Source organism: Pongo abelii, chromosome 17 (genome assembly GCF_028885655.2).
Source record: "Pongo abelii isolate AG06213 chromosome 17, NHGRI_mPonAbe1-v2.0_pri, whole genome shotgun sequence".
Lineage (NCBI taxonomy): Eukaryota > Metazoa > Chordata > Mammalia > Primates > Hominidae > Pongo > Pongo abelii.
This window is the reverse complement of record NC_072002.2, coordinates 16,533,060-16,542,673: the sequence shown is the minus strand read 5'-3', so window position 1 is coordinate 16,542,673 and position 9,614 is coordinate 16,533,060.

Below are 9,614 nucleotides of genomic sequence, written 5' to 3'. Positions count from 1 at the left end.
AAAGACTCTTTCCAAACTGCTCAATCAAAGGAAATGTTCAACATGTGAAATGAAAGTTTACATCACAAAGAAGTTTCTTGGATGGTTTCTTCCTAGTTTTAATGTGAAGATATTTCCTTTTTCACCATAAACCTAAGTGGGCTCAAATATATCCCTTTACAGATCCTACAAAAGGCCTCTTTCCAAACTGCTCTAACAAAGAAAAGTTGCAACTCTGAGAGGTGAAAGCAGACATCACAAGTTTCTCAGAAAACTTCTGTCTAGTTTTCATGGGAAGATATTTCCTATTTCACCTTAGGCCATAAAGGGATAAAAAATATCCCTTTACAGAATCTACAAAAAGACTGTTTCCAAACTGCTCCATCCAAAGGAAATTTCAACTGTATGAGATGAATGGATACATCACAAAGCGGTTTCTCAGAAAGCTTCTGTCTAGTTTTTATGTGAAGATATTTCTTTTTCACCATAGGCCTCAAATGTCTAAAAAATATCCCTTTGCAGATTGGACATAAAGACTGTTTCCGAACTGCTCAATCAAAAGAAATTTTCAACTCTGTGTGATGAATGTACACATCACAAAGAACTTTCTCAGAATGCTTCTGTCTAGTTTTTATATGAAGATATTTACTTTTTCACCATAGGCCTTAAACCGCTCCCAAATATCCCTCTAAACTGCTCAATGAAAAGAAAAGTTCAACTCTGTGGGATAAAAGCACACATCACAAAGAAGTTCTTCGAAAGTTTCTCACTAGATTTTCTGTGAAGATATTTAGTTTTTCACCACAAGCCCCAAAGCACTCCAAATATCCATTTGCAGATTTTTCGAAAAGACTGTTTCCAAACTGCTCAATCAAAAGAAAGTATCAACTCTGTGAGATTAATGCAAACATCACATGGAAGTTTCTCAGAATGCTTCTGTCTAGTTTTTCTGTGAAGATATTTCCTATTTCACCATGGGTCTCAATAGGCTCACATATATCCTTTTGCAGATCCTATAAAAAGAATGTTTCCCAACTTCTCAATGAAAAGAAACGTTCAACTCTGGGAGATGAATGCATACATGAAAAATAAGTTTCTCAGAATGCCTCTGTGTAGTTTTTGTGTTAAGATATTTCTTTTCCACCATAGACCTCAAATCACTCAGAAATATCCCTTTGCAGATTGTACAAAAAGATGTTTTCTAAACTGCTCCATGAAAAGAAAGGTTCAATTCTGTGACATGAATATGCACATCATAAAGAACTTTTTCGGAAAGCTTCTGTTTAGTTTTTAAGTGATGATATTTCCTTTTTCACCATAGGCCTCAAAGCACTCCAAATATCCTTTTGCAGAATCTACAAAAAGAGAGTTTCCAAACTGTTCAATCAAAAGAAAGATTACAATCTGTGAGATGAAAGCACACATCACAAATAAGTTTCTCATAATGCTTCTGTCTACTTGTTTTGTGAAGACATTTCCTATTTCACCATAGGCCTCAAAGGGCTCACAAATATCCCTTTGCAGACTCTACAAAAAGACAGTTGTCTAACTGTGGCATGAAAAGAAAGGTACAACTCTGTGGGATGAATGAACACATAATAAATTACTTTCTCATAGTGATTCTGTCTAGTTTTTATGTGAAGATATTTCGTTTTCACCATAGGCCTCACACGTCTAAGAAATATCTCTTTGCAGATTGGACATAAAGATTGTCTCCAAACTGCTCAATCAAAAGAAAGCTTCAACCCTGTGAGATGAATGCACACATAACAAAGAAGTTTCTCAGAAATCTTCTGTCTTGTTTTTATGTGAAGATATTTCCTTTCTCAACATAGGCCTCAAAGCAACCCAAATATCCATTTGCAGATTCTACAAAAAGACTGTTTCCAAACTGATAAATCAAAACAAATTTTTAACTCTCTGAGTGAAAGCACACATCACAAAGAAGTTACTCAGACAGCTTCTCTCTAGTTTGTAAGTGAAGATATTTCTATTTCACCTGAGGCCATAAAGGGCTCACAAATATCCCTTTGAAGGTTCTACAAAAAGACTGTTTCCAAACTGCTCAATCAAAAGAAAGGTTCAACTCTGTGAGATTAATGGATGCATCACAAAGAAATTTCTCAGAATGATTCTGTCTAGTTTTTATGTGAAGATATTTCTCTTTCAACATAGGCCTCAAATGGATCAGAAATATCCCTTTGCAGATTGTATAATAAGCCTCTTTCCAACATGCTCAATCAAAAGAAAGGTTCAACTCTGTGAGATGAATGCACACATCACACGGAAGTTTCTCAGAAAGCTTCGGTTTAGTTTACATGTGAAGATATTTCGTTTTTCACCGTGGGCCTCAAGGAACTCCAAATATCCATTTGCAGATTCTAGAAAAAGACTGTTTCCAAACTCCTCAATCAAAAGAAAGTTTCAATTTTGTGAGATGAAAGCACACATCACAAAGAAGTTTCTTGGAAAGTTTCTGTCTAGTTTTTATGTGAAGATATTTCATATTTCACCATAGTACTCAATGGGCTCAGAAGTATCCTTTTGCAGATTCTACAAAAGATCTTTTTCCAAACTGCTCAATCCAAAGAAACTTTCAACTCTGTGAGATGAATGCACACATCACAAAGAAGTTTCTCAGAATGCTTCTGTCTAGTTTATATGTGAAGATAATTCCTTTTTCACCATAGGCAATAAAGGGCTCACAAATATTTTTTGCAGATTCTGCAAAAAGACTGTATCCAAACTGCTCAATAAAAAGAAAGTTTCAGCTCTGTTAGATTAATGTACACATCAAAAAGTAGTTTCACAGAAAACTTCTGTTTAGTTTTTATGTGAAGATATTTCCTTTGTCACCATTCGCCTCAAAGCGCTCTTAATATCCATTTACAGATTTCACAAAAAGAGCGTTTCCAAACTGCTCAATCAAAAGAAAGGTTTAAGTCTGTGAGATAAAAGCGCACATCACAAAGAACTTTCTCAGAAAGCTTTGGTCTAGTTTTCATGTGAAGATGTTTCCTGTTTCACAATGGGCCTCAAAGGGCTAAGAAATATCCCTTTGCAGATTCTGAAAAAGGGCCATTCCCAAACTGCTCAATCAAAAGGAACATTAAGTTCTGTGAGATGAATGCACACATCACAATGCAGTTTCTCAGAATTCTTCTGTCTAGTTTTTATTTGAAGATATTTACTATTTCACTATAGGCTTCAAATGGTTCACAAATATCCCTTTGCAGATTCTTCAAAAATAGGGTTTCTGAACTGCTCCATTAAGATAAATGTTCAGATCTCTCAGATGAATGGAGACATCACAAAGAAGTTCCTCAGAATGCTTCTGTCTAGTTTAAATGTGAAGATATTTCTTTTTCACCACAGACCTCAAATGGCTCAGAAATATACCTTTGCAGATTGAAGAAAAAGACTGTTTCTAAACTGCTCAAACAAAATAAAGTTTCAACACTGTGAGATGAATGCACACATCACAAAGAAGTTTCTCAGAAACTTCTGTCTAGTTTTTATGTGAAGATATTTCCTTTTTCACTATAGGCCTTAAATCGCTCACAAATATCCTTCTGCAGATACTATAAAAAGACTGTTTCCAAACTGTTCCATCAAAAAAAAAGTTCACCTCCCTGAGATGAATGCACACATCACAGAAAAGTTTCTCAGAATCCTTCTGTCTAGTTTTTATGTGAAGATATTTCCACTTTCACCTTAGGCCAGAAAGCGCTCCAAATATCCATTTGCAGATTATACAAAAAGACTGTTTCCAAATTACTCAATCAAAAGAAGTTTTCAACTCGTTGAAATGAAAGCACACGTCACAAAGAAGTTTCTCAGAAATCTTCTGTCTAGTTTTTATCTCAAGATAATTCTTATTTTGCCATAGGCCTCAATGGGTTCAAAAACATCCCTTTGCAGATTCTACAAAAGTTCTGTTTCCAAACTGCTCAATCAAAAGAAAGGTTCAACATTGTGAGATGAATGCACACACCACAAAGAAGTTTCTCAGAATGCTTCTGTCTAGTTATTATGTGATGACATTTCCTTTTTCACCGTAGACTTTAAACCGTTCAAAAATATCCCTCTGCAGATACTACAGAAAGACTGTTACCAAACTGGTCCATCAAAGAAAGTTTCAACTCTGTGAGATGAATGGACTCATCACAAAGAAGTTTCTCAGAATACTTCTGTCTAGTTTTTATGTGAACATATTTCCTTTTTCACCGTAGGACTCAAATTGCTCCAAATATCCATTTACAGATTCTACAAAAAGAATGTTTCCAAACTGCTCAATCAAAAGAAAGGCTCAACTCTGTGAGACGAAAGTACACATCACAAAGAAGTTTCTCAGAAAGCTTCTGTCTACTTTTATATGAAGGTATTTCCTTTTGCACCTTTGGCCTTAAACTTTTCACAAATATAACTCCGCTTATACTAACAAGAGACTTTCTCCAAATTTCTAAATCAAAATAAACTTTCAAGTCTGTGAGATGAATGCACACATCACAAAGAGGTTTCTCAAAATGCTTCTGTCTAGTTTTCTTGTGAAGATATTTATTTTTCACCATTGGCCTCAAACCACTCAGAAATATCCCTTTGCAGTTTGTACAAAAAGACTGTTTCCAAACTGCTCAATGAAAAGAAATGGTCAACTCTTAGAGATGAATGGAAATGTCACAAATAGTTTTCTCAAAAAGCTACTGTCTAGTTTTTATGTGAAGATATTTCCTTTTTCACTATAGGCCTTAAAACACTCCAAATATCCATTTGCAGATTCTACAAAAATACTGTTTCCAAACTGCTCAATCAAAAGAAAGGTTCAACTCTGTAAGAGGAAAGTGCACATCACAAAGAAGTTTCTCAGAAATCTGCTGCCTAGTTTTTATGTGAAGATATTTCATATTTCAACATAGGGCATAAAGGGCTCACAAATATCCATTTGCAGATTCTAAGAAAAGACATGTTCCAAACTGCTCAATCAAATAAAGGTTTAACTCTGTGAGATGAATGGACACATCATGAAGAAGTTTCTCAGAAAGCTTCTGTCTAGATTTTATGTGAAGATATTTCTTTTTCACCATAGGCCTAAAACGGCTAAGAAATTTCCCTTTGCAGCTTCTACAAAAGACTGTTTCCAAACTGCTCAATCGAAAGAAAGGTTGAATTCTGTGACATGGATTCACACGTCACAAAGAAGTTTCTCAGAAATCTTCCGTCTAGTTTTTTTGTGAAGATAGTTCCTTTTTCACCATGGGCCTCAAATAGCTCCAAATATCCATTAGCAGATTCTACAAAAAGATTTTCTAAACTGCTCAATCAAAAGAAAGGTTCAACATTGTGAGATGAAAGCACATATCACAAAGAAGTTTCCCAGAAATCTTCTATCTAGTTTTTATGTGAAGATATTTCGTATTTCACTACAGGCCATAAAGGGCTCACAAATATCCCTTTCCAGATTCTACAAAAGGACTGTTTCCAAACTGCTCAATCAAAAGAAATGTTCAACACTGTGACATGAATGGACACATCACAAAGAAGTTTCTCAAAATGCTTCTGTCTAGTTTTCATGTGAATATATTTCCTTTTTGACTGTAGGTCTCAATGCTCTCCAAATATCCATTTGTATATTCTTCAAAAAGACTGTCTCCAAAGTGATCAATCAAAAGAAAGGTTCAACTCTGTAGGATGAAAGCACACATCACAAAGAAGTTTCTCAGAAAGCTTCTATCTAGTATTTATGTGAAGATATTTACTATTTCTCCATAGGCCTCAAAGGGATCACAAATATCCCTTTGCAGATTCTACAAGAAGTCTCTTTCCAAACTGCTCAATGAAAAGAAAGGTTCAACTCTGTGAGGTGAATGCACAGATAAAAAAGAAGTTTCTCAGAATGCTTCTGTCTAGTTTTTATGTGAAGATATTTCTTTTTCACCACAGGCCTGAAACCACTCAGAAGTATTCCTTTGCAGATTGCACAAAAAGAATGTTTCCAAACTCCTCAATAAACAAAAAGTTTCAACCCTTTGAGATGAATTCAAACATCACAAAGAGTTATCTCAAAAAGCTTCTGTCTGGTTTTTATGGAAGATATTTAGTTCTTCACCATAGGACTCAAATCGCTCACAAATATACCTTTGCAGATTCTACACCATGACATGTTCCCAAACTGCTCAATGAAAAGAAATGTTCAAATCTGAGAGATGAAAGCACGCATCACAAAGAAGTTTCTCAGAAAGTTTCTGTCTAGTTTTTAGGTGCAGATACTTCCTTTTTCACCTTGTGCCTCAAAGCACTCCAAATATCCATTTACAGATTCTACAAAAAGAGTGTTTCCAAACTGCTCAATCAAAGGAGAGGTTCAACTCTGTGAAATGAAAGCACACATCACAAAGAAGTTTATCAGAATGCTTCTGTCTAGTTATTATGTGAAGATATTTCCTATTTCACTATAAGACTCAAAGGGCTCAGAAATATCCCTTTGCAGATTCTAGAAAAGGACTGTTTCCAAACTGCTCAATCAAAAAAAGCTTCAACTCTGTGAGATGAAAGCATGCATCACAATGAAGTTTCTCAAAAAGCTTCTGTCTAGTTTTTAGTTGAAGATATTTCCTATTTCACCATAGGCCTCAAAGGGCTCAAAAATATCCCTTTGCAGATTCTATGAAAAGACTGTTTTCGAACTACTGAATGAAATGAAAGTTTCAACTCTATGGGATGAATGCACACATCACAAAGAAGTTTCCCAGAATGCTTCTGTCTGATTTTTATGTGAAGATATTTCTTTTTCACCATAGGTCCCAAACCACTCAGAAATATCCCTTTACAGATTGTGCAAAAAGACTGTTTCCAAACAGCTCAATGAAAAGGAAGATTCAAATCTGGGAGATGAATGAAAACATCCCAAAGAGGTCTCTCAAAAAGCTTCTGTCTCGTTTTTATGAGAAGGTATTTCCTTTTTCACCATAGGCCTCAAACTGCTAACAAATATCCCTTTACATATTCTACAAAAAAGACTGTTTCCAAACTGCTCAATGAAAAGAAAGATTAAACTCTGTGTGATGTAAGCACACATCACAAGAAAGTTTCTCAGAATGCTTTTGTCTACTTTTATGTGAAGAAGTTTCCTTTTTCACCATAGACCTCAAAGTGCTCCAAATATCCATTTGCAAATTGTATAAAAAGACTGTTTCCAAATTGCTCAATCAAAAGAATGGTTCAAATCTGTGAGATGAATGCACACATCCAAAAGAAATTTCTCAGAAAACTCCTGTTTAGTTTTTATGTGAAGATATTTCCTTTTTCACCATGGGCCTCAAAGTGCTCCAAATATCCACTTGCAGATTCTACAAAAAGAGTGTTTCCAATCTGCTCAATCAAAATAAAGATTCAACTCTGTGAGATGAAAGCACACATCACAAAGAAGTTTCTTAGAAGCCTTCTATCTAGTTTTTATGTGAAGATATTTCATATTTCAAAGTAGGCCTCAATGGGCTCAGAAGTATATCCTTGCAGATGTTACAAAAAAGAGTGTTTCCAAACAGCTCAATTAAAAGAAAGGTTTAGCTCTGTGAGATGAATGCACACACTACATAGAAGTCTCTCAGAATGCTTCTGTCTAGTTTTTTTGAGAAGCCATTTCCTTTTTCACTATAGGCCTCAGTCTGCTCACAAATAACCCTCTGCAGATACTACAAGAAGACGCTTTCCAAACTGCTCAATCAAAATAAAGTTTCAAATCTGTGAGATGAAAGCCCACTTCACAAAGAAGTTTCTCACAAAGTTAATCTCTAGTTTTTATGTGAAGATATTTCCTATTTCACAGTAGGCCTCAAAGGGATCACAAATATCCTTTTTCAGATTCTACAAAAAACTGTTTCCAAACTGCTTCATCAAAAGAAAGGTTCACCTCAGTGAGATGAATGCAGACATAAAAAAATAGTTTCTCAGAATGTTTCTGTCTTGTTTTTATGTGAAGATATTACTTTTTCACCATAGGTCTCAAATCGCAAACAAATATTCCATTGCAGATTGCACAAAAAGTATGTTTCCACACTGCTCAATGAACAGAAAGGATCAACTCAGTGACATGAATGCAAACATCACAAAGAGTTTTCTCAAAATGCTTCTGTCTAGGTTTTGTGTGAAGATATTTACTTTCTCACCATAGGCCTCAAGCCGCTCACAAGTGTCCCTTTGCAGATTCTACAAAATGACTTGTTGCCAAACTGCTCAATGAAAAGGAAGGTCCAAATCTGAGATGAAAGCACGCATCACAAGGAAGTTTCTCGAAAGTTACTGTCTAGTTTTTATGTGCAGATATTTCCTTTTTCACCATAGGCCTCAGAGCACTCCAAATATCCGTTTGCAGGTTCTACAAAAAGAGTGTTTCCAAACTGCTCAATCAAAAGGGAGGTTCAACTCTGTGAGATGAAAGCACATAGCACAAAGAAGATTTCCAGAAAGCTTCTGTCTAGTTTTTATATGAAGACATTTCCTATTTCACCATAGGCCTCAATGGGCTCACAAATATCCCTTTGCACATTCTACAAAAGGACTCTTTCCAAACTGCTCAATCCAAGGAAAGTTTCAAACCTGTGACATGAATGCACACATCACAGAGAAGTTTCTCAGAATGTTTCTGTCTAGTTTTTATGTGAAGATATTTCCTGTTCACCATAGACCTAAAATGCTGCAAATATCCATTTGCAGATTCTACAAAAAGACTGTTTCCAACCTGCTAAATCAAAAGAAAATTTCAACTCTGTGAGATGAAAGCACACATCACAAAGAAGTTTCTCAGAAAGCTTCTGTCCAGTTTTTATGTGAAGGTATTCCCTATTTCACCATAGGCCTGAAAGGGCTCACAAGTATTCTTTTGCATATTCTACAAAAAGACTGTTTCCAAACTGCTTAATCAAAAGAGAAGTTCAAATATGTGTGATTAATGTACACATCACAAAGAAGTTTCTCAGAATCCTTTTGTCTAGTTTTTATGTGAAGATACTTCTCTTTCACCATAGACCTCAAATGGCTCAGAAATATCCCTTTGCATATTGTACAAAAAGACTGTTTCCAAACTGCACAATCAAAAGAAAGTTTCAACACTGTGAGATGAATGTACACATCACAAAGAAGTTTCTCAGAAAGCTTCTGTTTAGCTTTCACGTGAAGATATTTCCTTTTTCGCCATAGGCCTCAAAGGGCTCAGAAATATCTCTTTGCAGATTCTACAAAAGGACAGTTTAGAAAACTGCTCAAGCCAAAGAAAGTTTCAACTCTGTGAGATGAATGCATAGATCTCAAAGAACTTTCTCACAACGGATCTATTGAGTTTTTTTGTGAAGATATATCCTTTTTAACCATAGGCCATAAACCACTCATGGATATCCCTCTGCAGATACTACAAAAGGAATGTTTCCAAACTGCTGCATCCAAAGAAATGTTAAACTCTGTGACATGAATACACCCATCACAAAGAAGTTTCTCAGAATTCTCCTGTCTGGTTTTTATGTGAAGATATTTCCTTTTTCACCATAGGCCTCAAAGTGCTCCAAATATCAATTTACAGACTCTATGAAAAGGGTGTTTCCAAACTGCTCATTCAAAAGAAATGTTCATCTCTGTGAGATGAA